This window comes from Podarcis gaigeae, assembly GCF_964106915.1.
Source record: "Podarcis gaigeae genome assembly, chromosome: Z".
Lineage (NCBI taxonomy): Eukaryota > Metazoa > Chordata > Lepidosauria > Squamata > Lacertidae > Podarcis > Podarcis gaigeae.
In genome coordinates this window covers 6,456,734-6,483,086 of record NC_139691.1, presented here as the reverse complement: position 1 = coordinate 6,483,086, position 26,353 = coordinate 6,456,734, and the positions used below count along the sequence as shown (strand labels likewise).

General features: G+C 45.2%; 1 long non-coding RNA gene across 1 annotated transcript; it reads left to right on the top strand.

Annotated features, from left to right (window-relative positions):
- On the top strand, positions 1–25,827 carry LOC310836564. Its single transcript, XR_014560151.1, has 4 exons — positions 1–84; positions 17,581–17,645; positions 23,873–24,011; positions 25,791–25,827. It is a non-coding gene; the product is annotated as an uncharacterized lncRNA (long non-coding RNA).
- The last annotated feature ends 526 nt before the right edge of the window (positions 25,828–26,353 follow it).

The window sequence follows — 26,353 nt, the reverse complement described above, 5'->3', positions numbered from 1 at the left end:
CTTAGCAGTCAAAGTGGCAGGAATGTTGTGTTGTGCTGCTGTCTGCCTCAAAGTCAGAGCATGTCAATTTGTAAATAGTTACAGGTAGGTAGCCGTGTTGGTCTGCCGTAGTCGAAATAAAAGAAAAAAATTCCTTCCAGTAGCACCTTAGAGACCAACTAAGTTAGTTATTGGTATGAGCTTTCATGTGCATGCACACTTCTTCAGATACACTGAAAGAAAAGTCACCTAGACATATATAGTGAGAGGGTGGGGAGGGATATTACTCAGAAGGGAGGTGGGACTGCGTGATTGGCTGATAGGTGTGGTAAACCTGTTGAGGACTGTTAACGACTGCAATTGGTCTTACAGGAAAAAGCAAGGGGTGAGATGGCTAAAAATAGCTTTATCATGTATAATGAGATAAGAATCCAATGTCTCTATTCAGACTAGGTCTCTCCATGGTTTTAAGTTTGGTAATAAGTCACAATTCAGCAACTTCTCTTTCCAGTCTATTTCTGAAATTCTTTTGTAATAAGACAGAATGTGCAGAATGTCCTCGGAGATTGAAGTTTTCTCCTACTGGTTCCTCTGTCTTGTGATTCCTGATATCAGATTTATGTCCATTTATCCTTTGGCATAGGGCTTGGCCTGTTTGTTCAATATAGAGAGCTGAAGGGCACTCTTTCAATTTGTAAATGTTAGTTGGTCTGTAACAGTTTAATCTATGTAAAATACTTTAGCAACTAAAGGAAACATCCACCTGCATTGTATATGTATTTAATCTGAAAGTGCAAGTATATTAAGTAAAAGTTATATGCTCTTTAAACTTTACATGAGAGTGTCTTGCGTAGTTTATATAGGAGGGAAAAGAGAACTAAAGGGTCAAACAACCCAGGGCTGCCTTCTGCATACTCCGCAGATGGGAACTACAGTCTAATTTCCACACACTATCCATTATGCATTGTCACATTTCTCCAAAATAAAGGAATTTGGGTAGTTTAGTCTGGAAAGGACTATAAGAGGTTCTTTGATAGCCCTTTGCAAATGGCTATCACATAAGAGAGAGAAAATTTGTTTTCGCTTACTCTGTAGGGAAGGTCCCAAACAAAAAAGCTCAAATTACAAGAAAAGGATGTTCATCAAAACAGTAGGATGATCTTTCTGATAGTACAAGCTGTTTAGACAGAGGAGCAATCTTTCTGTTCTGCTGACAGGAGTGTCAGCAGCTGGTGATTAGTCTGCCATTTCCCTCCCAAGAACCCCCTCTAGATGTTTTGGATGATGACTTCTACCAGCCCCAGCTAGATTTTACTTGCTCATCCTACTCACATTTGGGATTTGTAATTGAGCAGTATATTCAAATGGGGTTTAGGAGTCCACCGCCTCCATCATTTTTGTGCTGTGTTGAATGCGGAAAACAAAACTGTATGTTATTGGTGTCGGAATGGAATGCTGATTTAAAGAAACAGGTGTATTTTTCTGGAAGCAGAGACTGTCAAGAGGGAGAATAATAAAACCCAAGATGGCAGAAACACTGCTGAATGTCTCTTTGATTGTCGGTATTATGTAAAAATTACTAGACAAGCAGCTGATAGAATTAAGAGCTGGGATGTGTGGCATGTTAAAGGAGATTGGATCAGAGAAATATCAGACTGAAGAATCTACAGGACCTGTGCAAAAGGATGGTGATCCAGGACTGCTTGAACCTGAAAAAGTAAAGTCAAAATGCACAGCAGCAGATGCTGGAATGAAGTGGACATCAACTTATCTGTCTGGAGAATTTGATCAGACAAAGGATGCCATTGTGCTGGAAGAGAAACAACCAGAGATGGCACAACATATAAATGATGCTGTTGTGCCTCTGGAAGAAATGAATGGAATTATAACCAGAAACATTAATAAACAACTGTAGATGGCAAAGCTGAGAGAGAAATGCCCTTGTGTACAAGCTAAAGTAAACACAGAAGAAGCTCCCAAAATTTTGGTGATCGACTTGGGAAAATAATTGAAAAAAATGGGAGGAAAGTGACTTTTTCTTTTCTCTTTAAACCAGAATACAGAATCATGGCCAACAGCAAATCAGACTGGAATATATGGAATTGGGTACGAATCAATGAAGAGATAACAAATAATTATGGACTATCATCCTTTTGGGATTTGTTTGAACCCTTGGAGAGAAACTCATCATACTGGATTGGAAAATGACTATGATTTAATGATAATAAAAACTGAAGAGCTTTGATTGGACTTTTTTTGGGGGGGGAAGGGTGAATGTGAGAGGACTGGTAATGAAGATTGAAAAAATATCATCTAGCAGATGGAGAAATAGCTGGACAGTAGTACAGCTAGATGTTATCCTGGAGTGCATAGTCTGAATATTTTGAATAACTGTTGCATACGTAATTGGCAGACAGAGAACTGGAAGCCCTTCTTATTTCTTTTTCTTTAGTTCTTTTATATCTTGCTTTTCTCTGACTTTCCTTTTTCATTATTTATATTTACATTTTGTTTTGTAATTTGAAGTTCTCTATCTTGGATTAAGGAAGATACACATAGGAAAGTGCTAGATCACAGGTAGGTAAACTAAGGCCTGGAGCCTGGATCCGGCCCAATCACCTTCAAATTCCGGCCTGCGGGAGGTCTGGGAATCAGTGTGTTTTACATGAGTAGAATGTGCCCTTTTATTTAAAATGCATCTCTGGGTTATTTGTGGGGCATAGGAATTTGTTCATTTCCCCCCCCAAAAATAGTCCGGCCCCCCCACAAGGTGTGAGGGACAGTGGACCAGCCCCCTGCTGAAAAAGTTTGCTGACCCCTGTGCTAGATTGAAGATGAAAGCCCCTGGGTGAGGGGCAGGGCGGAGAGGATCTCCCAGAGTGGGAGGCTAGGGGGAAGAGGAGGAAGCTCCCAAGTCAGAGCTGGGAAGGTTCACTCTTCTGTGTGTGGAATAAGGATTAAGATTTCGTTTTAATAAATCTGATAGAGAGCTTTATAATTTCCTTTTATTCTTCTCTTATTTTCTTCTTCATTTCATTTCATTTCCCTATTCCTTCTTTTCATCTTTATTTTCTAGATTAGTGTGACTTTTATTGTATTTTAAGTTGAAAACTGTTAGTAAAAAAGTATTGAAAAAGCAAAATGAAACATGTGAAGGGCACCAGGCTATCAAAGGCTGGACAACAGAAATAAAGAATTGTTTGAAACAACTTTATTTTTGAGAACCTCTCAGGAAAAATTGTGAAACAACTTCTAGGTTTAGGGAATAACCTGGATCATGTGTCTTTAAGACAAGTTGTAAAAATTACCAACATCGTAATACTAAGGGAATCTCCAAATTAAAATATTATATAATTACATGGATTAGATCGTGCACTTTAATTCAATATAGTTGGATAGCAGTCAAATAGTAGAATTCTACACAAGCCATTTAAATATTTTTTTTAAAATTATTTATTTAAGGTGAAAGCTTTTTATTTTTCTGTTATTAGCAGCATTGGCAGTGGAATCACACCACTGAACTAGTGTGCTGTTTTGCAAATGAATAAAAATAAAAATAAAACAAACTTGTTTCATTTTTTTTTTTTTTGTAAAATATTCCAAAGTACTGTTTCTCATTCTACGCCACCATGATATGAGCAGGAAACAATTTCAGAAGCACAGAATCAACATCTAGGTGGAATCCTCCAGTGGAAGAGGATTTTGTTACTAATTTTTTTCTGTATCTTACCCCCCCCCCCCGTAAGTTGCCCCAATGTCAGGAATGGGCAGGAGCCTGAGGAGTGGGCAGAGGAGACAGGATGGGAGGAGGGTGTTTTGGAAATGGGGCCAGTAATTTGTGGAGTTCTGTGCCACCTGTGCAGCAGCTGCCAGTAGTGGCTAAATGGGGTTAGAAGCAGGAGACCGGGTGGCCAGAGACAGGGGGAAGGAAACAAGAGAAGAACTGTAGGACCTTCCAGGGCCACGAGAGCATGCAGAACTCCAAGAGAGAGTCATGTCTGTGGAATCCCGTAGGTCACCCCCTCAATTGTTGCCTGGTGTTTGAGCATATCATGTCAGCCAAGGAAGTCTGGAGTGGGTGGAGCTAGGCTGTTGCTCCAACCGTCCAAGATAGGACACAGGTCAGGTGAGAGGTTGCCTAGATAGCTAGTTAGTGGGGAGTGATGTTGTATATCACCTGCACATTGGGAAGTGATGTAACTGAGCACTTCACCAATAAAGAACTGGAACTTGTCCTGGTTGGTCTGGGTATGAATCTGAACACCCAGACACACAACTAAATGCATTAAAAACCTAATTTGCTGGATTGGCAGAAGTGATTGCCAAACCCTCTGTGATATGCAGATATTGAGCCTAGTTTTGCAGAAGTCCAGAACAGTTCCTAAAGATGTAAAATAGGGATAGGAACAGAGTATTCTGACTTACACTATATATTGTGGCCAAAAACAAAGACAAAAGAAGCACCATCTTATGCTTTGACTATATCCTGTTTAAATACAGTGGTACCTCAGGTTACATACACTTCAGGTTACATACGCTTCAGGTTGCAAACTCCACTAACCCAGAAATAGTACCTTGGGTTAAGAACTTTGCTTCAGGATGAGAACAGAAATCGTGCGGTGGCAGCATGGCAGCAGTGGGAGGCCCCATTAGCTAAAGTGGTGCTTCAGGTTAAGAACAGTTTCAGGTTAAGAATGGACCTCCAAAACGAATTAAGTACTTAACCCAAGGTACCACTGTAATAGAATCACACAATCATAGAATTGTAGAGTTGGAAGTAGATCCCCTGCAATGCAGGAATCACACCTAAAGAATCCCTGACAGGTGGTCAGCCAACCTTTGTTTAAAAACCTCCAACGAAGGAGAGTCCACAACTTTCCAAGGTAGTCAAACAGCTCTTACTGTCAGAAAGATCTTTCTAATGTTTAGTCAGAATCTCCTTTCTTGTCATTTGAATCCACTGGTTTAAGTCCTATTCTCAGGAACAGCAGAATAGAGCACTACTATCCCTTCCTTTGATTTGGACACTACTTCCGTTAAAGCAGTCTACAGTAGCACTACTGCATCACACTACTGACTCAGAATCACATTTGCTACTCTGTTTGCTTTTATATCAGACCCTGGCCACCTCTGGAATGCAGCCCCTGAAAGGTTGTCTGCAGGGAACAGAGACATTGGCCTGAAAAGGTTTCTATGGTCCTGCCTTGGGGTTTCAGACAGGAGTCTTTCCAAGACCTACCTGCACATTTTTGAAGACAGGAGTGCCTGGTGTGCTCTGGTCCATGGGGTCATGAAGAGTCGGACACGACTAAACGACTAAACAGCAACAACAACCTGCACATTTTATGGACTGAACTTGGAACCTTTTGCACGCAAATCAGCTGTACTGCCATACTACCAATGAGCTACAGCCCTGCATGGGACAGAGCCAAGGCCTTAGTATCTTCTTCAAGTTGAAAAAGCTTCACAGGCTCTCCCTCACTCTCAGATGCCTCCTCCCCTCCCTCCTCCTCCTCTCCCTTTCAATCCAAGTTTTGAAGTAATTGCTTTCAGCTCGTCGTGTGCCAGATGTCACCACCGTTAGACATTCAATCTGTAACAATGAGGGAGACATTTTTTAAAAAACCCACCAGTGACTATTAAATATTTATCAAGATTATCTTGCTGACCTTTATTTTTATAACTGTTTGCACACTCACAAGGTGCTGGCAAGAGAGATAGAGAGAGAAGGAAATAGCTTCAAATGCACCCACGCCTGTTTTCTGCTCACCATGGTCCCTTTTCCTTTTCCTCTTTCTGAATCCTCCTACTGTTGAGTATGGAAAAAATCCCACCAGGCTGACAACTTGGCAACATCAGAACAGGCTGTACACTAAATGGGAAAGAGCATTAATTACTATTATTACTTTTAGTGAGAACATATTGCAGTAGCAGAGGGAGGAGGCACCGTGTCAGAATTCTCTGTAGGCCTTGAAGAGGCAACATTGTGGTCAGCAAAGCAGGCAGAAGTTTCCTGCTTCTTCCAGATGTTGGCCCCCCCTTGATGTGCCCTTGAAATAAAGTTCATCCTCCCACCGCATAGCAAAATCCTGCCATGTTTAAATTGGGGCGCTCTGCCTCTCTTCTCCGTGCATTAAGACTTAAAACTGAGAGAGAACTGGAGAGATTTAAGTTGACCCCTCCCCCTGCTTCTTTCTGGTTTGACCGTCATACCTAATTGAATTGCTTTCAGTCACTGCCAGACTTTGATGACTGCCTTAAGAATAAGGCTGGCAAAGTAACAGAGAATGACAGCTGTTTTTTGCAGCTGGTTCTAAACTATGGAACAGGTCAATGGGCAAAAATGAACTGGAGCTTGAAAACAAGGAAAGCATAAATTTAACTCTTGGCTGTGCACCGCCTGACAAGAAACTTGCACAGTCTCTCTCTCTCTCTCTCTCTCTCTCTCTCTCTCTCTCTCTCACACACACACACACACACACACACACACACACCCCGGTTGGTTAGGTCCCAGAGAAACCTGTGGATAAGAGCAGTGCTTTTCAGATGTGTTGCCAATACTTGCTTCCAGTAGCACTTCATGAAGGAGAAATTCAATTCAAGGCAAAAATTGTCTAATTCACACTTTCCAAAGCACAACCATTCCTTCAAAATTTGCACTTCTTTAATTTTTTCAATGCAGTTCTCCAGCAAGGCAATGTGCACAAGGGTAAAGTGTACACAAAAATACATATATACATGAAAACAACATATGAAAATGAATTATTTATGGGGAAATTGCTTTGCAAAAGAAAAGTAGACATGCTGGGAGGAATTTACATGAAAATCCTTTAATAAAAATAATTCACAAACTGACATGTAAATGTGAATTTAAGATTAGAAAAAAATGAGTTACTGAGCCAGGGTGCGGGGCTGTGAGGAGCAGGGTGGGGGGTGTCATGTTGGTGCTTCCCATTCATACACTTCATTTCATTGGGATGTTTAAGGTTACACAGGCCTCATTTGATTTCTGTATGGTCTTAATGAAGGTTATTTACCTTAGAGTTTCTGGGGGCTTCTAGCCGGTTCTTCTTGCAGGTAGCATTCAATCATGTACCAGCAAATTCAGGTTGCACAATTGAAGTTGATCTGGTGTTCTTGCCAACAAATCTTCTCTCACCTTCAAATCACATTTTCTGTCAAATGTGGTACACTGGAAAGTGTGAGATAAAATTTGCTTGATGCAATATCATTTTGACTGTGAGTCCTGAGACCATATTGGCTGTAAGTCCTGGAAGACATGTTCCATGTCTTGCAGGCTCTTTTCCTTCTTGCCTGGGAAGGTGGGTCCCTGACTGATTCTAGCTACAAAAGCTGATGCAAAAGTTGAGCAGACTATTGGGCTGAGGTACTGTTTGGTGGGTGGGAGGGAAGCATTCTTACATTTATTGATATTAATTTTTGTATATTTATTTTAGATATTAAGATTTATGTGGAAATTGTTCAGTTTGGTTGTGTACTTTTTGATGTGTTTTATTTATTGTTTATGACTACTTTTGTTATGCTTGTAATTATGTAATTTGTTCATGTTACAAGCTGCCATGAGCATGGTTTTAACTATGGAAAGGTGGCATACAAATAAAATTATGTGTGTGTATGTATTCATATATGTATGTATTTAACCTCTCCTCAAAACAAATTGGAATGAATACTCATTAAATAGCTAGTGTCATCCAATGTCTCAAAATGGCACTGCAAAAACACACAAATCGTGTTCTCCCTGGAAATGAGAGCACGTGTTGCGGTTGGGGGAACTAAAGGCCACCCTGTTGCGGTTGGGCAGATTTGGTAACCAAGCCCTTAACGGGTTAATCTGGTTACTGGGGAGTTTTGGACGTTGCAATTTTGGTAGGAGGGGTCAGAGGCTATAAATACAGGGCGCCTATCGCTGGGGCGCCCTCTCGGCTTCTGCACCAGATCAAGGAGCATTACGAGTCGGGAGTCGGTTGTATTCCAGCTAATTTTCATTGCTACCTATAATTAAGGACGCAGGTGGCGCTGTGGGTTAAAGCCTCAGCGCCTAGGACTTGCCGATCGAAAGGTCGGCGGTTCGAATCCCTGTGGCGGGGTGCGCTCCCGTCGTTCGGTCCCAGCGCCTGCCAACCTAGCAGTTCGAAAGCACCCCCGGGTGCAAGTAGATAAATAGGGACCGCTTACTAGCGGGAAGGTAAACGGCGTTTCCGTGTGCAGCTCTGGCTCGCCAGAGCAGCGATGTCACGCTGGCCACGTGACCCGGAAGTGTCTCCGGACAGCGCTGGCCCCCGGCCTCTTGAGTGAGATGGGCGCACAACCCCAGAGTCTGTCAAGACTGGCCCGTACGGGCAGGGGTACCTTTACCTTTACCTTTACCTATAATTAAGCTTCATTTCTTCCCGCTTTCTTTAAGCCTTCCTTCTTTGCCTTCCGTTCCTTTCCTGCTCGGTCCCTTCTCCCTCCCTCACTTTCCCCTCCTTTTTTCCTTTCTTATTCCCCCCCCCCAGCTCGGGGGAGGCTTCGCCTCCCCGGACTAATTTGTGGGCCCGATTCTGATCGGACCGGAGGCCCGGCCACGGCCGGTGAAGGGTGAAGTAGCGCCTCCCCATCCAGGCTGTGGCAGCCCCCCCACTTCACGCTTTAATAGCGTGCCGGCTCCGGAGCCACGAGGCTCCTGCGGGGCTCTTATTTAAGCTTGCCTGAGGGTGGGGACCCCCCCCCAGCTTGGGGGAGGCTTCGCCTCCCCGGACTAATTTGTGGGCCCGATTCCGATCGGGCCGGAAGCCCCGGCAGCGGCCTGTGGGGGAGAGAGGTCGCGCCTCCCTAACTGGGCCGTGGCGGCCCTTCTCCCCTCAATTATTAGTTTGGTGGCTCTGATAGCCGCGAAGGGCCTGCAGGGCCCTCTTCTTCCCGCCGTACCGTGGCGCCGCTTACCTGGACTCCCCGGGGTGGTAGGCAGTTTTCTTAGGCCCTGTTCACAGCTCGAGGGCCATGGCAGTGGGTTTTTCTCTCTTTCCTGGTGACTGGGGCCTGATCCGCGTCTTTGCGGGGCTGCGGTGGGGCGCCCGCCATTTTAGGCTTCGCGAAGCCTTTTCTCTTTTATTTTGGGTGTCGGCGCGGCCTGCTTGATTCGCGGCAGCGCGTGGAGGCCGGCACGGCCACAAGGGTTTTTTCCGGTGCGGCCTGGGCCTTCCTGGGAAGGACAAAGAATTTTGCTGCGTAATTGCAGGGGGCCGCCATTTTGATTGTGTGCATTGATTGGGAGGGTGCCGGCTGGTTTATTATTGCTACTGCTGGCCCTCTAGTGGGCATTCTCTGCTATTGCGCCTTAGTGACCGGAGCTCCCCCCAGTGGCTCAGCCTGGTGCAGCACCTCCTCTCTCTTTTAGATTGGCCCTGCGGCCCCCCTGTTGGCCGTTTTGGCTACTGCACCCTCCATTATTAATTTAAATTGGTTGGTTAATGTTAACTGATTCATTTGCTGGTTCACAGCCTTGCCAGGTGTTGCAGGGTGCTTGATATTTCGCTTATAATTGAATTAACAAAGTCAGACAGACAGATAAATAGATAGATAGATAGATAGATAGATAGACAGACAGACAATTGGTTACGCGCTTCTGCAACTTTATTATTGGCCTTGCTTTAAGGAATTATTTTAATTTATTGCTGATTACTTAGTCTATTGTTTGGTGTATAATTTAATTTTCCTTTTAAAAGGTACTGATTGGCATCAGAGGTAAGGGGCTGACTGCAGATAACTTGGTGGAAGCTTGTTAGCCTTTTTTTTTATTGGTCGTGCTGATTTTGAAGTTTAACTGGTTTTGATTTTATTTCCGGCTGGCAGGTATGGCTCCGAAAAAAGTCGCTACTCGCTCCAGCCCAGCCACTGCTTCAAAGCGGCCGATTAGAGGCCCATCACAGAGGCTCCGCTCACCCTCTTCAAGCCAACCGGTGGGGCGGGTGCAGTCCTTGGTGGCAAGTATGGCTGGTGACCCTGCAGCTTTATCTCGTTTCGCAGCTGAAATGGATGGTTTCTTGCAGCATTGCTCCTCTCAACCGTCCACATCTGGAAGGCAGCCTCCTTCAGCGGTGGTGTTGTCTCTGGCTTCACCGTCATCTAGTGAAGATGAGGGAGATGGGTCATCATTGGGCGGTTTGATCGTGAACCCCCAGTTATCCCAGTCCCCTGACTTACCTGCAGTCCGGGGTCAGCCTCGGAGGTCAGGCCGCTCCACTCGGAGGGCCTCAGTAAAAAGTGGCCCTGTGGCAGCTTCCACTAGCTGGCGTACGTCCTCTCGGCCCCCGGCTGCAGCGGCTTCGGGTTCCGGCCTCTCACGTGCTGTTTCTATGCAGTCTGTTTCAGTTCCATCTCAGCTGGATCCTGGATCTGAGTCCTCTATCGAAGACAGCCTCCCAGTCCCTGCCAGGAAGTCACTGGGCGGGAAGCGTCGCCACAAGAAGTCATCTCGGAAGCGTGCAAAAAGGAAGAAGGATGACTCTTCTTCCTCTCATTCTGGTACGTCTTCCTCTAGTTCTGATGATGAGGGTAGCCATATGGAACTTTACTGGGGTTTTGGCGAATCGGCTTCTGGGCTTCCACGGTGGGCTTGGGAACGAAGGTCCAACTCTCATCGGGCTAGATATGGAGCTGTCCAGGAATGTAAGGACGGCGTGTTGGTTCCTGACGTTAAAGTCTCAACCAATTCTGCCAGGGATATCATTCCAGGTTCACATTTGTCATCAAAAATGCGGTCCAGAATTCTGAATGGCCGCTACGTAGATATGTTCAAATTGGTCCCACCTTCGGAGGAACAGGAGAAGGGGAGTGCAACATCCAAAAAACGCTCGGGGACCCCTGCAGCAGACAGGACTTTCGAGCTTTGGCTCGACTGTTTTCAGGTCTTTGCAGGTGTGTGGTCGCAGCTTATCCACGTAGGTCTCTTCATTTGTTAGTTTATCTATCCATCGTGCGCTCCGCATTCTCCAAGGCTGGGGAGAAGGCTGCGATAAAATATGATGAGAATTTCAGGCGCCGGGCTGCCAAGATTCCGTCAGCCCGCTGGGATCGTAAGGATCTTGATGTGTGGACCACCCACGTAGCTCCACTTATTGATAAAAAAGTGCTGGAACAGCAGAAGTTGAGGTTTTCTGCTTTCAGATCTGGCCGTCGCCTGCTATGCTGGGATTTTAATAAGGGCTCATGTCAGCGTTCAACCTGTAGATTTGCGCATAATTGTGAAAAATGCAATGGATCGCATCCTGCTTCCTCCTGCTTTGGTGGCCCTTTCGTGGAGGTAGAGGGGGTTCTCAGCAAACCCCCAAATCAGCCCCCCCTCTCCCTTCAACCTCAGGAGCAGGAAAATAGTACATTGACCTCTTTGGCTCATACTCCGGTGCGACTGCCGGCCCTTCAATTTTGGCTGCAGTCTTACCCCAATAGGGCTGCTGCTCGTTACCTAAGCGATGGTTTTTCTGAAGGTTTTCGGATTCCGGTAGCCATGCCTCCCATGGCACGGAATCCTCTTAATCAAAAGTCAGTTCGTGAATTACCCGAAATTGCCCGGAAAAAGATTACAAAGGAGGTGGCTATGCATCGGATGGCGGGCCCCTTTCCTACCCCTCCTTTTTATAATTTGCATGTATCCCCATTGGGTATCATGCCAAAGAAAGCTCCTGGAGAGTTTCGTTTGATTCATAATTTATCGCATCCTAGGGGTACCTCGGTCAATGATGTGATTCCTCCGGAGCTTTGCTCAGTAAAGTATGCCTCTCTTGATCATGCAGTCAAGATGATTCGGAGGTTTGGACAGGCTGCTTTATTGGCAAAATGCGATATTGAATCGGCATTTCGTTTACTGCCCATTCATCCGGATGATTTCTGGTTGCTAGGTTTCCGTTTTGAGGGAAATTATTATTTTGACAAAGCCATGCCTATGGGTTGTTCAATAGCATGTGCTGCTTTTGAATCCTTTAGCACCTTTTTGGAGTGGGCCCTCAAGCAAACAACTGGGCTGGGCGGAGTCACACATTATTTGGATGATTTTTTATTGGCCTCAGATTGTAATTCTGGCAATTGTTCAGTGTTGCTGCGTGCTTTTGCTGACCTTACGCAGGAATTGGGGGTTCCGCTGGCAGCGGATAAGACTGAAGGTCCTTCGACCCAGCTTACTTACCTTGGTATCCTGTTGGACACCGTGTCTCAAACTTCCAGCTTGCCAAAGGATAAGCTGGTAGCTTTGAAGGCACTCATAGAGGAATTGCTCCCTTTGAAGAAAGTGTCCCTTCGGCAAATCCAATCGTTATTAGGTCACCTGAATTTCGCGTGCAGGGTGGTGGCCCCTGGACGCCCCTTTTGTTCCCGCTTGGCTCGCCTTACGGTAGGTTTGAAGGCCCCGCATCATCGGGTTCGCCTCTCTAGTGAGGTGAGGGCTGATCTTAGTATCTGGCTTGAATTCTTGGAGGAATTCAATGGGGTGTCGTTATGGCAGGATACGTTGAACTTACATAACGATTTTCAGGTCCAATCAGATGCTGCAGGTTCCCAAGGCTTTGGCCTATATTGGAAGGGCAGATGGTGTGCCATGCGTTGGCCACCTGATTGGCAAGGGAACGCCATTACGCGGGATCTAACTTTTCTTGAGTTCTTTCCCATTGCAGTGGCAGTACATTTGTGGGTCGATGAGTTCAGGGACCGACGTGTTTGCTTCTGGACCGATAACCAGGCGGTGGTGGACGTGCTGGCCAAGCTGTCGTCCCGCTCTCCTAGGGTGTCGGCTCTTTTGAGAGCTTTTGTTTTACATTGCTTACACAATAATATAGTGTTTCCTGCACGTTTTATTCCTGGAGTGTCTAATGAAATTGCTGATGCTCTGTCCCGTTTTCAGATGGTGCGGTTCAGACTTCTGGTTCCAGAGGCTCAAAAACGTCCGGAATATTTCCCGGATCATCTCTGGAGCCTTGGCAGGCAGTAGCTTTTCAGGGAGTAGCAGCTTCTGTTTCCTCTTCTACCCCTCAGGTCGTACACCAAAGCGTGGACTGATTTTTTGGAGTTTACATATCAGTCAGCCAGGGTGGAGAGGAGGGCTTCTCCTTCCACTTCTCAGGTGCTGAGATATTTGGCACACCTGTTCCAGTTAGGACGTGCAGTTAAGACTATAAGGATTCAGGCAGCCGCCATTGCCTTTTATTGTAAATCTTATTTTGACAAGGATCCTTGCGCAAAGTTTGTCATGCGTAAGGCCCTTGAAGGGTGGGGCAGGCTTTGTCCTTCCCAACCAGTAGCACGACGCCCGGTCTCCTTCGACCTGCTGTGTAAGATGCGCAAGGAATTGAGGAAGCTCTGCTGGTCCGGGTATGAGGCTTGCCTTTTTTCCGCAGCCTTTTCTATTGCCTTTTTCGGAGCTCTACGGGTTGGTGAGCTCGTGTTGGAGGCTCACAGGGACAGCCTTTCAAGGGGATTATTGCTCCAGGACGTGCAGTTGCTCCCGACCGAGCTGAGACTCACTATTAGGAATTCAAAAACGGACCAGAGGGGTAGGGGTGCCCTTATTCGTCTTCCTGCTATGGGGGAGGCGGGACCTTGCCCGGTCAAGGATGTTAGGAGGTACCTGGCCATCCGTGCTCCAGGGGATGGTCCTTTGTTGAGGCATGAGAATGGGTTGCCCCTGTCTAGACGGCAGTTTGCGTTGGTGATGCGGAAGGCCATCAAGGCTTGTGGTGATTCTGCTCATGGTTTTGCCCCACATTCTTTTAGGATTGGGGCTGTCACGACGGCAGCGCACTGGGGGCTGTCAGCCAGCAGAATAAAAGAGTTGGGTCGCTGGAAATCGAATGCGTTTAGAGGATATGTTCGTTAACATTTGATATTCTTACATATTTTGTTTATTCACCTCAGGTTTAGTGGCTGTCCGCATCTGGATGGTGGGGCACAGCATCGTGCACTGGGCCGGCGTCGGGGCCCGGCAGTCCGGATTGGGTCCAGGTCTCGGCCTTCCTCCACACGTGCACGTGTCATGGCTGTCCAGAAGGGGAATGTCCTGGTCAGAATTTCTGCCGCTAATGCGGAGGCAGTTGGGCGTGGAAGGGCCGCCCACGGCCATTGTGGTGCAACTGGGTGAGAACGACCTGGTTTCCATGGACTGTTTTTCCTTATGTGCTGCATTTTTGAGTGACCTGGAGGTGCTGCAAGCAATGGTGCCGGCAGCTAAAATATTTTGGTCAAGTCTTTTGCAACGACGTGTTTGGAGGGGCAGTCGTTGCCCAGATGCCACCAATAGGGCCAGAAAGCGTATTAATGCTGCTGTCTCAAAAAAGGTTTTTGAGCTGGGGGGTGATGTGATTTCACATCCGGAAATTCGCTTTCAGGCTGCATCTCTCTTCAGGGATGATGGGGTGCACCTTTCCGTCTTAGGGAATAAAGCATGGCTGGGTGCAGTGGTGGCTAAGCTTAAGACTTGGCTGGGTCTGTGAGTGGTTTGGCGGTGAGCTTGGGGCTCCATGGCGGTTAGGCATTGGTTAAAATTGGTGGTGGAGGGGTAAGTGCCTAACCCTCCAATGGTGGTGCGGAAAGGGAATTCCGTTAAAGGAATCCAGGGGCTTGCCATTCTTTTCGTCCTTGTCCCCGGAATTGGACCTGGGCCGTGCAAGCCCCACAGGAACATGAGGGTGAGAAGTGAGGGACTGATACCCAGCTTCATCTTCTCACCCAATACTTGTTTCCCACGCTGGCTTCCGCTGGAATCCGGAAGTCAGCTCTGTCCCTGGGCATGGACAGATAGTCATAACCAATGCCTAAGCAACCACTCACATATTTTGTATTTGAATAAAGTTGTGGCCAAAATTATGCCAAAAACCTTAAACAAAAATTGAAGTGTGAAGTGTGAATTTTTTGGTGGGGTGGCATTGTGGGACTCAACACGCAAATCGTGTTCTCCCTGGAAATGAGAGCACGTGTTGCGGTTGGGGGAACTAAAGGCCACCCTTTTGCGGTTGGGCAGATTTGGTAACCAAGCCCTTAAGGGGTTAATCTGGTTACTGGGGAGTTTTGGACGTTGCAATTTTGGTAGGAGGGGTCAGAGGCTATAAATACAGGGCGCCTATCGCTGGGGCGCCCTCTCGGCTTCTGCACCGGATCACTCGCCCACCCTCCCTTTAATTAAGGGGTTTTTTTCTGGTTCGCTTGACCTTGCTATGCCTGTCATGGGGTCGCCCACCTTGGTGCGGGGACCTGGTAGGAATTTACCATCTGGCGGATTGGCTGGTGCCATTTGGCTTTTGCCTACTGCGTAGCAAATAGTCACAACTTGTAAGGTTGGCAGTTAGGCTTTGGTTAAAATTGGTGGTGGAGGGGTAAGTGCCTACCCCTCCAATGGTGGTGCGGAAAGGGAATTCCGTTAAAGGAATCCAGGGGCTTGCCATTCTTTTCGTCCTTGTCCCCGGAGTCGGACCTGGGCCGTGCAAGCCCCAGAGGAACATGAGGGTGAGAAGTGAGGGACTGATACCCAGCTTCATCTTCTCACCCAATACTTGTTTCCCACGCTGGCTTCCGCTGGAATCCGGAAGTCAGCTCTGTCCCTGGGCATGGACAGATAGTCATAACCAATGCCTAAGCAACCACTCACATATTTTGTATTTGAATAAAGTTGTGGCCAAAATTATGCCAAAAACCTTAAAAATTGAAGTGTGAAGTGTGAATTTTTTGGTGGGGTGGCATTGTGGGACTCAACACGCAACACATAAAACTGGGTGGTAGTGTGGAAGACAGTGAAGAATTGCAGTGAAAACTGGAAGAACAGTCAAAGTAGTGGCAATGGGCCCTTCAAGCATGCTGAGCTTTAGGTGTTGCCTGACGATAAGGACTTAGAAAAACAAGAAAGCGTCTGCTAGATCAGGCCAATGCCATCCTGTTCTCACAGTGGCAAGTCCATGGAAAACCCAAAAGCAGTACCAGAGTGCAACAGCAATCTCCCTGCTTGTCAGTCTCAGTAACTGCTATTCCGAGGCATACTGTTTCTGGTAGTGGAGCTAGAACATTGCCATAATGGCTAATACAGTAGTCACTGATAAACTTATCCTCCATGGATGGTACCATCTTTCCCCAAAAGCAAGACATCCCCCGAAAATAAGACCTACTTCCAGTTTTGCCTCTTGATGTAATATAAGGCCCCCCTGGAATATAAAGCCGACGAAGCTACCGTAAAGCGACTAACTCCTTTAGACTGTAGCGGTGGGCGCCACCACGCAGCTCACTGTTTGGCCGCAGCGCAGCCGGAGCTGTTCAGGCAGTGCAAGGTCTCTTTAAATCAGGGAGCCAGCGCCGCCGCCAGAGCAAGCTCCTGCCTGCTGTTCGCTCTGCCCTGACGGAGTCTGGCGGTCTCACAATTAGACAATAAATGTGTACCGTATTCTTCTTCATGGAAAAATAATACATCCCCTAGGGCATCTTTGGGAGCAAAAATTAATATAAGACACTGTCGTATTTTCGGGGAAACAGGGTAGGATGACATCCTTTAAAGTCAGCTCAGGCCACTTGGGGACTTGAAGGGTGAGCTGTGGTCTTCCAAAAATCCTACAGCAAAGCAAATTATTTTCCTCCAAGCATTACAGGCATAGCACTGTGGCCATCCAAATACGTTTGCTAAATCTGAAGGGAGGTGAAGAACACGCAGGATCTTTTAGCAATACCAGCTCCCTCCTACTTTGGAGAAGAGCTATAGCTTAGTGGTAAAGCATGTCTTGTGCATGCAGTAGGTCCCATGTTCTATTCCTGATATATCCAGGTATATCTGTGGATGTAGATGACCTGAAACCTTGGAAAGCCCCTGTCAGCCAGTGCAGGTAATACTAAGTGAGATGGACAGTACAAGGCAGCATCCTATGCCCTTCCTTCCTTCCTTCCTTCCTTCCTTCCTTCCTTTCCTTTTTCCAATAATGTTTATTAAGTTTCTTGCAAATATAACACATACTGAAAAACAAATAAAAAATAAAATGAAAAGAGAAATGAAACAAATAAAGCAAATAACTACAAAAGATATAACACCAAATACATAAATACAATACAAATTAATAATTGATTAAACTTCCAACCTCATAAACATATTACTTGACTTCCTCTAATCCCTCCCATCTGAATTTCCTTGTAACTAAATGTAGCAGTTTTCCAATATCATTATTCAAAAACAATATTCCAATTATAGTTAAGTTTCTTAACTTTTCTAAATCTCATTTATTTAATTAAATCCTAATTTAATCCGAGGCCTAATTGATACTTTCAGGTAACTTCTAATTTTTAATGTTACAATATCTATTCAAATACTCTTTAAATTTCTTCCAATCTTCTTGATATTCCTCTTCTTTCTGGTCAGGATTCTTCCAACGCAGTCAGCTAGCTCCTTGAAGTCCGTTATCTTCATCTGCCATTCTTCCACAGTTGGTAATTCTTGTGTTAGCCATTTCTTGGCTATTAAAATTTGAGCAGCAGTTGTGGCATACAAAAATAATTTAACATCTTTCTTGGGCAATTCCAGACCTATTATTCCAAGAAGAAAGGCTGTGGTTTCTTAATAAATGTATATTTCAACATTTTTTTCAGTTCATTATAAATCTTCTCCCAGAAGTCTTTCACCTTGGGACAAGTCCACCACATATGGAAAAAAGGTACCTTCTTTTTCTTTACATTTCCAACAAAGGTTAACACTGTTGCGATAAATCTTTGCTAGTTTTACAGGGGTTAAGTACCATCTATACATCATCTTCATAATATTTTCCTTTAACATCCATCCTTCCTTTCCTGACTGGATGATTTTAAGGAAAGGGCCCTCCTCTAAACTAAGCATCCCCAAACTCGGCCCTCCAGATGTTTTGGGACAACAACTCCCATCATCCCTAGCTAACAGGACCAGTGGTCAGGGATGATGTAGTCCCAAAACATATGGAGGGCTGAGTTTGCCTTTGCCTGCTCTAAACCCTCAATCTTACTCAGATTGTTTATGATAATAATATTTTTTTATTTATTTATACCCCGCCCTCCCCAGCCAAGGCTGGGCTCAGAGCGGCTTACAAGCAATAATAAAAACAATATGAATGATTACAACTTAAAAACAAAAATAAAATACAACATTAAAATAATGGAACATTAAAATATTAAAATGTAGCCTCATCGCAGGAGGAGAAGGAAAAGGAAGGGAAAAAAAAGAGAGGGAGGGAATCAAATTGGCTCCAAGCCAAAGGCCAGGCGGAACAACTCTGTCTTACAGGCCCTGTGGAAAGAAATCAGATCCTGCAGGGCCCTGGTCTCATGAGGCAGAGCGTTCCACCAGGCCGGAGCCAGAGTTGAAAAGGCCCTGGCTCTGGTTGAAGCCAATCTAACTTCTTTAGGGCCTGGGACCACTAGGGTGTTATTATTTATGGACCTTGAGGCTCTCCGTGGGGCATACCAGGAGAGGTGGTCCCGTAGGTACGAGGGTCCTAGGCCATGAAGGGCTTTAAAGGTCAAAAGCAGCACCTTAAATCTGACCCTGTACTCCACCGGGAGCCAGTGCAGCTTGAAAAGCACTGGGTGAATATGCTCTCATGGCAGAGACCCCGTGAGGAGCCTCGTTGCAGCATTCTGCACCCGCTGGAGTTTCTGGGACAGCTTCAAGGGCAGCCCCGCGTAGAGTGAATTACAGTAGTCAAGCCTGGAGATGACTGTTGCATAGATCACTGTGGCCAGGTCGGGGCAGGAAAGGTAAGGGACCAACTGCTTGATGCGGTGAAGGTGGAAAAATGTCGCCTTGGCTGTTGCTGTAACTTGCGCCTTCATGGAAAGGGAGGCATCAAGGATTACACCCAAACTCTTAACAGAAGGCAATGGCACTAATTGGGCCCCCGCAAGAGAAGGGAGTTGGTCCCTTATCCCCATGCCATCCCAACCTAGCCATAGGACCTCTGTCTTCGAAGGATTTAGTTTCAATCGGCTCCCACGAAACCATCCAGCCACAGCTTCCAAGCATCTGGTCAGTGTGTTCGGGGCCAAGTCAGTGTGGCCATCCATCAGCAGATAGAGCTGAGTGTCATCAGCATATTGGTGACAGCCCAGCCCAAAGCTCCGGATAATCTGGGCAAGGGGGAGCATAAAGATGTTAAAAAGCATCGGGGAGAGAATTGCGCCCTGCGGCACTCCACACACCAAGGAGTGGCGCAATGACATTTCCCTCCCTAGTGCTACCCTCTGTCCCCGACCAGAGATAAAAGAGCACAACCAGTTACGGGCTATGCCCTGTATCCCCATGTCTGTGAGGCGGTGGTCCAGAAGATCATGATCGACCATGTCAAAGGCTGCTGACAAATCTAAAAGGATCAGCAGTCCTGACCCGCCTCGATCCAGTTGCTGTAGCCAAGAAGCTCCATTCCAGCTGTGTGAATGCACTTCAATTTTAAAATTTAATGTTGTAAATTTGTTTTTATGTTGTAAACACTATGGGCTACATTGTATGATCTTAGAGGAAAATTTTCTTTTTATTCTGTGTTGTCCATTGTAAAGGCCTTTGGCTATATACAATAATGCTGACCAGATCACTCGGATTGTGCTCACTATGTTAAACTTTCTGGGCCTTAAATGACTGAATACTTCTCCACAACCACACATAAAAATACAATGAAAACTATACACTCTTCCAGCATGACATGGAGAAAGCTAACTGGATCCCTTCTCCCTAACATGCTAGTGTCTACACGGAGGGATTTTTGTTGTTGTTTTAGTGTTCACTTTTGACAATGTTCACTTTTGACAATACGAAGAAATGCATTTGGTTGTATGCATGGAAGGTCACTTGACTTGAGAGCTCCATCCAAGATCAAGGTCAAACTTGAGACTCACAGGGAAAATCCAGCAGTGTTGGTTCAAGAGTTTAAAGACCCAGCGTGCTTGTAGGACCTTGGAAGTCTCCCAGGATTCTTCTATGATAATGTAAGCAGGTACCTAGCTCCAACTGAGGTCTTATATATTTTGGCAGGACTATAGTGCAGTAAGCCCCACTTCCCCAGAGGAGCTTGTTGGCTATTAAAAGCGCCTTTGCCTTATTCTGCTGTCTTGGGATTTGCAGGACTAAAGAGAAAAAGACACTGCAAAAGGCTCCTCTGAATCAGAGGAGAGAGGCAACACTATTGTGGTTCTGAGGGTTCTGAAAATGGTCCTGACAGATCCTCCCCCAAGGATAGAACTGTAGCTTCATCCTCCTCTGAGTCAGTTACACAGTTCATGTTCTCTGGGTTGTATGCCATGACACTGGGACAGAAATCCCATGATGAATTTCTATCCTAAAGCCCACGTTGAATGGGCACTCCAGTGCACAGATCCTAAAACACAAGGGAAAATGTGATGCATACACACACTGTGTACAAGAATGTTGTATGCTGCAGAAGTGGTGGGTTAGAGGGCTTGGGATATAGAGAAAATTTAGTAGTAGGGGGTCAGTTTAAAAAAGTTTGAGAAATGATGAGTTAGGTGTTTGGTGCAAATGTTAAACATAGTGGGCCTGAGTCTTATTATTTGATGCAGCCATTTTTTCCTGTGCAGTGGCAGACCAGGAATCAGTAATCGAAAAAGGGCTGCTGCTGAAATCAATTGCAAAAGCCATTAAGCATATATACACACACACACACACACACAGAGAGAGAGAGCAAACTCTCTAGCTAACGCCATTCATTCCTTCTCCTCAACAGCTTGTTGTTCTATTGGCTCTGATTGTCTGGTTGGGACTCTATATCCGGAAGATCCATTGGCTGCACTCAGGCATGACAAAACCAGTCACCTGTTAAATTTAGATTTCTTGAATCTGCCAACAGCCTGACACATTGATAAACAGCCGCGGTTTTTAGAAAAGGTTGGGAAAGCTCGCTCACTCTCCGTTAATTGCTTTGTGGTACTGAACCATAAAAACAGCATTGACTCAGTTCTGAGCAATCTCCCCATAACACAGGGGAATGGTGGCTCCTCATAACAAGACGAAGGGCTCTCCATCACTCTCCAGACGGTGGGGTCAGCTGACCCTTTGAAAAACAAAGGCAGTTCAAATTTACTGCCAGCACAGCTGCTGTGTCAAGAGAAAGGAGGAGCAATGGCCACCAGGCCACTGTTAACAAAGAAATAGACTTTCCAGATGGTGACTACCAGTCCATCCCATGATCCATGAGAAAGAAGAGGTGACTACAGGAAGCATTCACTACATTTATGAGATAGTTAGAAGGCAGATTAGGCTTTTGAGAGGCCTTATGGAGTGATGGGATGATGTAACTTAACAGGTAGAATCATAGAGTTGGAAGGGACCCAAAGGGTCATCTATTCAAACCTCCTGCAGGGAATCTCAGCTAAAGCATCCATGGCAGATAGCCATCCAACCTTTGCTTAAAATCCTTCAAGAAAGGAGAGTCCACAACCTCCCGAGGGAGACCATTCATTGTCGAACAGCTCTTACTGTCAGAAAGTTTTTCCTGGTATGTTTAGTCTCCTTCCTTGTAATTTGAAGCCATTGTTTTGAGTCCCACCCCCCAGAGCAGGAGAAAATAAGTTTGTTCCTTCTTTCATGTGACCACCCTTCAGATATTTGAAGATGGCTATCATATCTCCTCTCAGTCTCCTCTTTGTCAGACTAAACATACCCAGCTTCTTCAATGACTCCACTTAAGGCTTGGTTTCCAGACCCTTGGTTATCTTGGTTGTCCTCCTTTGCACATGTTCCAAATTGTCAACATACTTCCTAAATTGCAGTGCCCAGAATTGGACACAATATTCCAGGTGTGGTCTAACCAAGGCATAATAGAGTGGTACTATTACTTCCTTGAAGGGACGCGGATGGTGCTGTGGCCACTGAGCCTCTTGGGCTTGCAATCAAAAAGTCGGTAGTTCAAATCCGCGTGACAGGGTGAGCTCCCATTGCTGTGTCCGAGCTTCTGCTAACCTAGCAGTTTAAAAGCACACCAGTGCAAGTAGATAAATAGGTACTGCTGTGGCAGGAAAGTAAATGGTGTTTCCGTGTGTTCTGGCTTCCGTCACAGTGTTTCTTTGTGCCAGAAGTGATTTAGTCATGCTGACCACATGAGCCAGAAAGCTGTCTGTGGATAAACACAGGCTCCCTCGGCCTGAAACAAGATGAGTGTCGCACCGCAAAACCACCTTTGACTGGACTTAACTCTCCAGGGGTCATTTACCTTTTTAAAAATTTATTACATCCCTTGATCTAGATGCTATTCTTCAGTTGAAGCACCCTAGAATACTCAAGCTTGTGGTCTACTATGATCCTTAGATCCTTTTCACATGTACTGCTAGTAAGCAAGGTGTCCCTCATCTTATATTTGTGCATCTGATTCTTCCTGCCTAAGTGCAGAACCTTACATTTGTCATTTTATTAGCTTGTGCCCAATTCTCCAATCTGTTAAGGTCATTTTGAATTCTGATTCTGTTTGGATAGGGAAGGAGGGGGAAGTAGCTGGTGGCTCTAACAACACCTTTCTTGTCTGTTTGTCAATGAGGAAGACTTTACAGTCTTCAACAAGATTGAACTAGACATGCAGCAGAATGAAATGGTCTAATCCTGAGCAGGAAGGGTGGGTCATATCACTTCATATTGTTGGCCCGGAAGGCATGGGAACATGGAACACCATTCCCCTACCCACTGTATTATAATACCCTTCTGCAAGTAAAAGTCAAACACACTAGAAGGTAATGCTACAGCCTAGAATCAATATTGGTGGACATGTTGTTGCATGTGTAGATTAAGTTTCAGAGCCTGGCTCAATGATTTCTTCTGGAGATGGACCATGAGACTTGTTGTTTGTGAAGTCACAGAGGATGAGGGTGGAAACAATACAGTTTAATATTCTAATCCAGCTTGCTTGCATAGACAGTTGAAAAGTCTTGGGTTGATTAAGTTGGTTAGTCATGAAAATGTGCTGATGATATGGACCATTTATCAATGTGATACAGACTTTTTGCAAGAAGTGAACAAGTGACAAGGAGAGTGTACTTAGTGGCAACGCACTGATTCATAGCCCCTTAGGGAGTTTGCCAAAGTTACCTGCTATTCAACAAAGAGATTCAAACGTTTTGAAGGCAGTTCGAGGGAGGTCTGTTGCTCAGTTGTAAAACATCTGCTTTGCATGCAGAACACCCCAGGCTAAATCCCTGGCCTGGCATCTATAACTAGGATTGGGAGAGACCCCTGCCTGGAATCCTGGAGATATATCGCCAGCATACACTAGGAATGGGAACTTCCGGCCCTTTAAATGTCACAGTACAACAATCCCCACCAGCCTCATCCAACACGCCCAATGGAAGTTGAAGTCCATCAACATCTAGTGGTCCACAGGTTTCCCACCCATGTTGTAGACACCAGTGAGCAAGAGGGACCAATAATATGCTTTACTATAAAGCAGAATCCTATGCACGTAGTGGTAGATAAACAATCAGACCAATGTGAGAGATAGTAATAACAATTGGTTATTGATAGGGTTGATGCATACCTGAAAGCACACCACTCAGCATCTGATCACACCAAAACTTCCCACACATTGTTTCACTGAAAGCAGGGGTGCCAATCTGAATAAAATATGGGGGGGGGGGCAGGTAAGCCCCATCCTGCATAATCGATCACAGAATGTGAAGCACATATGCTACTTGAATGGCAATGCCCATGAGCTATTCAGCTGCAATTTTAAGAGATGCAGGATTTGATTGCGTTAATGGATGATGGTGTTGTCTCACATGGACACTTCCAGTTGTTGATGATATTGTGGTACTGTAGTATCAGCCTGTGTTGTCCTGCCCAATATTTGTGAGTTAAAGGGTCACTCACTGGGTGCCGTTGACTGTATAGTAACTGAAATTATTCCTTCCTCATATGCAGAGGAGTATTGACCATGCTGAAACAGGACTGCAACAGGGTTCTGCAATATATTACTGGTAGTTCTGTCTTCATACGATTTTCAGCAGATGATGCTCAGAAGGCACAAAATGCAGGAACCTTGCAGAAACTTCAGAGAATGGTAGGACTGAGCATTTGCTGGGTCCCTTAAGTAGCCAAACAATGCACTGCATAGGACACTTTAGGAAGAGACTTTAGAAGACAATTCCCATTCTCCACGCCTCCTTCTTTTGTAGGTTAAGGAGGCCCAATGAGGATACCCCAGCAGGCCCCACCCCACGCCAGCACAATATACAGCCCTTAATAATGCACTGGACTTACTACCCCAATTAAGAGCAAAAACATTTCGGCTTACCAATGCCTTATTTCTGCTCTTGCAAAAAGGATTGGTAACAGAAGCTGAAGTTTACTTAATTAATGCCTGAAATCTAAGTCTTCAGGCAGGATTTAAAAGTTGGTGAATTATTTTTATTGGTTGGGGTTTTTTTATTCTTGAAATAGAATGGATGTTTGGTTGTTCATATATGATGATAGTACTGAAAATAAATTGAACTTTAAAGTGGTAAAAAAGTAACTTTGGGATAACCCAGATATTATATTGGTGGGGGCAAAGGGACCTCAGTCCCCCAGAGCTGGCTCCTATGATGGAGAGATTTCATGGTTCAATGGCAGAGCACATGCTTTGCATACAGAAAATATGGTATAATTAACCTCATATAACCTACATTATAAAGTCAAATTGATGCATCAAGGGGTTAATGCCATAGAGTAAGCTCTCCTGCAAGGCTTAGCTGGATCACTCCCCCTCACCTAGTAATCAAACATTTTGTTCTCCTTCTCTACCTGAGAAGCTCAGTGTGTAAAGAGGTCTGAGCTGGTTACTTCAAGCTTAGACTGCATGGCTCTTATAAGCCCTTATTGTGTTCTTATACCAATAATTTAGGAACTTCCATGACTATAACTAATCCACGTTTTACTGCCTTTGTTTTCTGACTGAAAAGCACATGAATCTGACCTTTGGAGAGTTTGTAAGTTAATCATTTCTTAACTTACTAGATGTGTGGTCTTTTTCTATGCTGGGGGAAGAGGGAAGTTTTGGAATTGACAATGACATATTTTAAAGGTCCAACAGCCTATATTTCCATGTTTTACCTTGCTGTATATTTTGTGATTTTTAAATCTCTGCTGGGGTTTTCTCACTAAAGAGTACTTGTCCCAAACCTGGATCTTGGCATTCAGGGAATTCTGTTTTTATATCTTCTTTTCCCCCCTTGCCACCAAACAGCAATTCGGTGGGGAAGGGTCACCGCACAGTGGTAATCTCATTTGCTTGCAGAAGGTTCCAGATTCAACTCCCAGTATTACCAGGTTGAGCTGGGAATGTCCTCGGTCTATGTCCTACGGTGTCCTTGAGCATAAAAAGTTTGGTGGCCCCTGCCCTATCTAGAGTGATAATTTACTGCTTTAAAGGAGGAGTTATTGATTTGGTAAAATATATCACCACTCACTTGCAGTCTGAAATGCCACAGTCCATTTTATCTCCCTAGTATTCTGCCACTCCAATCCCAACTCATTCTAGTCCATATGTAGTAGGGCAGGTTCTATTTAGGCAAATATGCCTTTCCTTTATCAATTCCATCTCTTGGGAAAATCTTCCCTTTCCGTTCACCTCCTTGATTTCTGTCACCTCTTGGCACTAGAGTCTATAATTCTCCATCTCTCTCCACATTGATGGATAGCTTTTTAATCTCCCCTCTGTCCTCTCTGCCACTATGCCAGGTCAAAGACTGTTTAAAGGCCCTGGCAATTAAACCAGATAAATAAAATCACATTGCTTATAATTACTGGGGACAATTTGGTTTAATTAGATGTTAAGCTAGCTCGCTTCTCTTCTTTACAGGCCCAGATAAATACCTGAACCTTACATTGGAAGGCGGTCACTTGGAAGCTGTTACGGCTTTGTTGCTCTTTGTGTAATTAATGACCATTAAAATCACTAATTAGGTCGTAAGTTTTAAATAAGTTGCTCTAATTATCACTGGGTGCACAGTGAACTGATTCACTGTGGACAAGGCCTTCAAAAGATGAAGAATGCCATTCAGCGGCTTTGAGGGTTATTTCAACTTCACTATTTGTAGGCCTGCAAAACAAGAGAGTCTGTGTTAGTAAGCTATTGCAGGGATGATTTGCACAGTTCCTGGGTGAGGCACAGGAAGTAAGGCACTTAAACAATGTCAAGAGGGGTAATGCAGCGAGCAAGGTGGAATTTAAATGCTGACTGAGGAAGGGGAGATAAATGCCAGTAGGCTTTGTGTCACTTCTCTAGCTCTTAGCTGGGGACAACAATGGCATAGTATGTGGCAGGGCCAGAAAGGCAGTTGCCCTGGGCACAAAATTGTTGGCGGTGAAAAATATCAACACACGGTGCTGCCTCAATACAGCTGTGCACTTTTGTCACTGGAC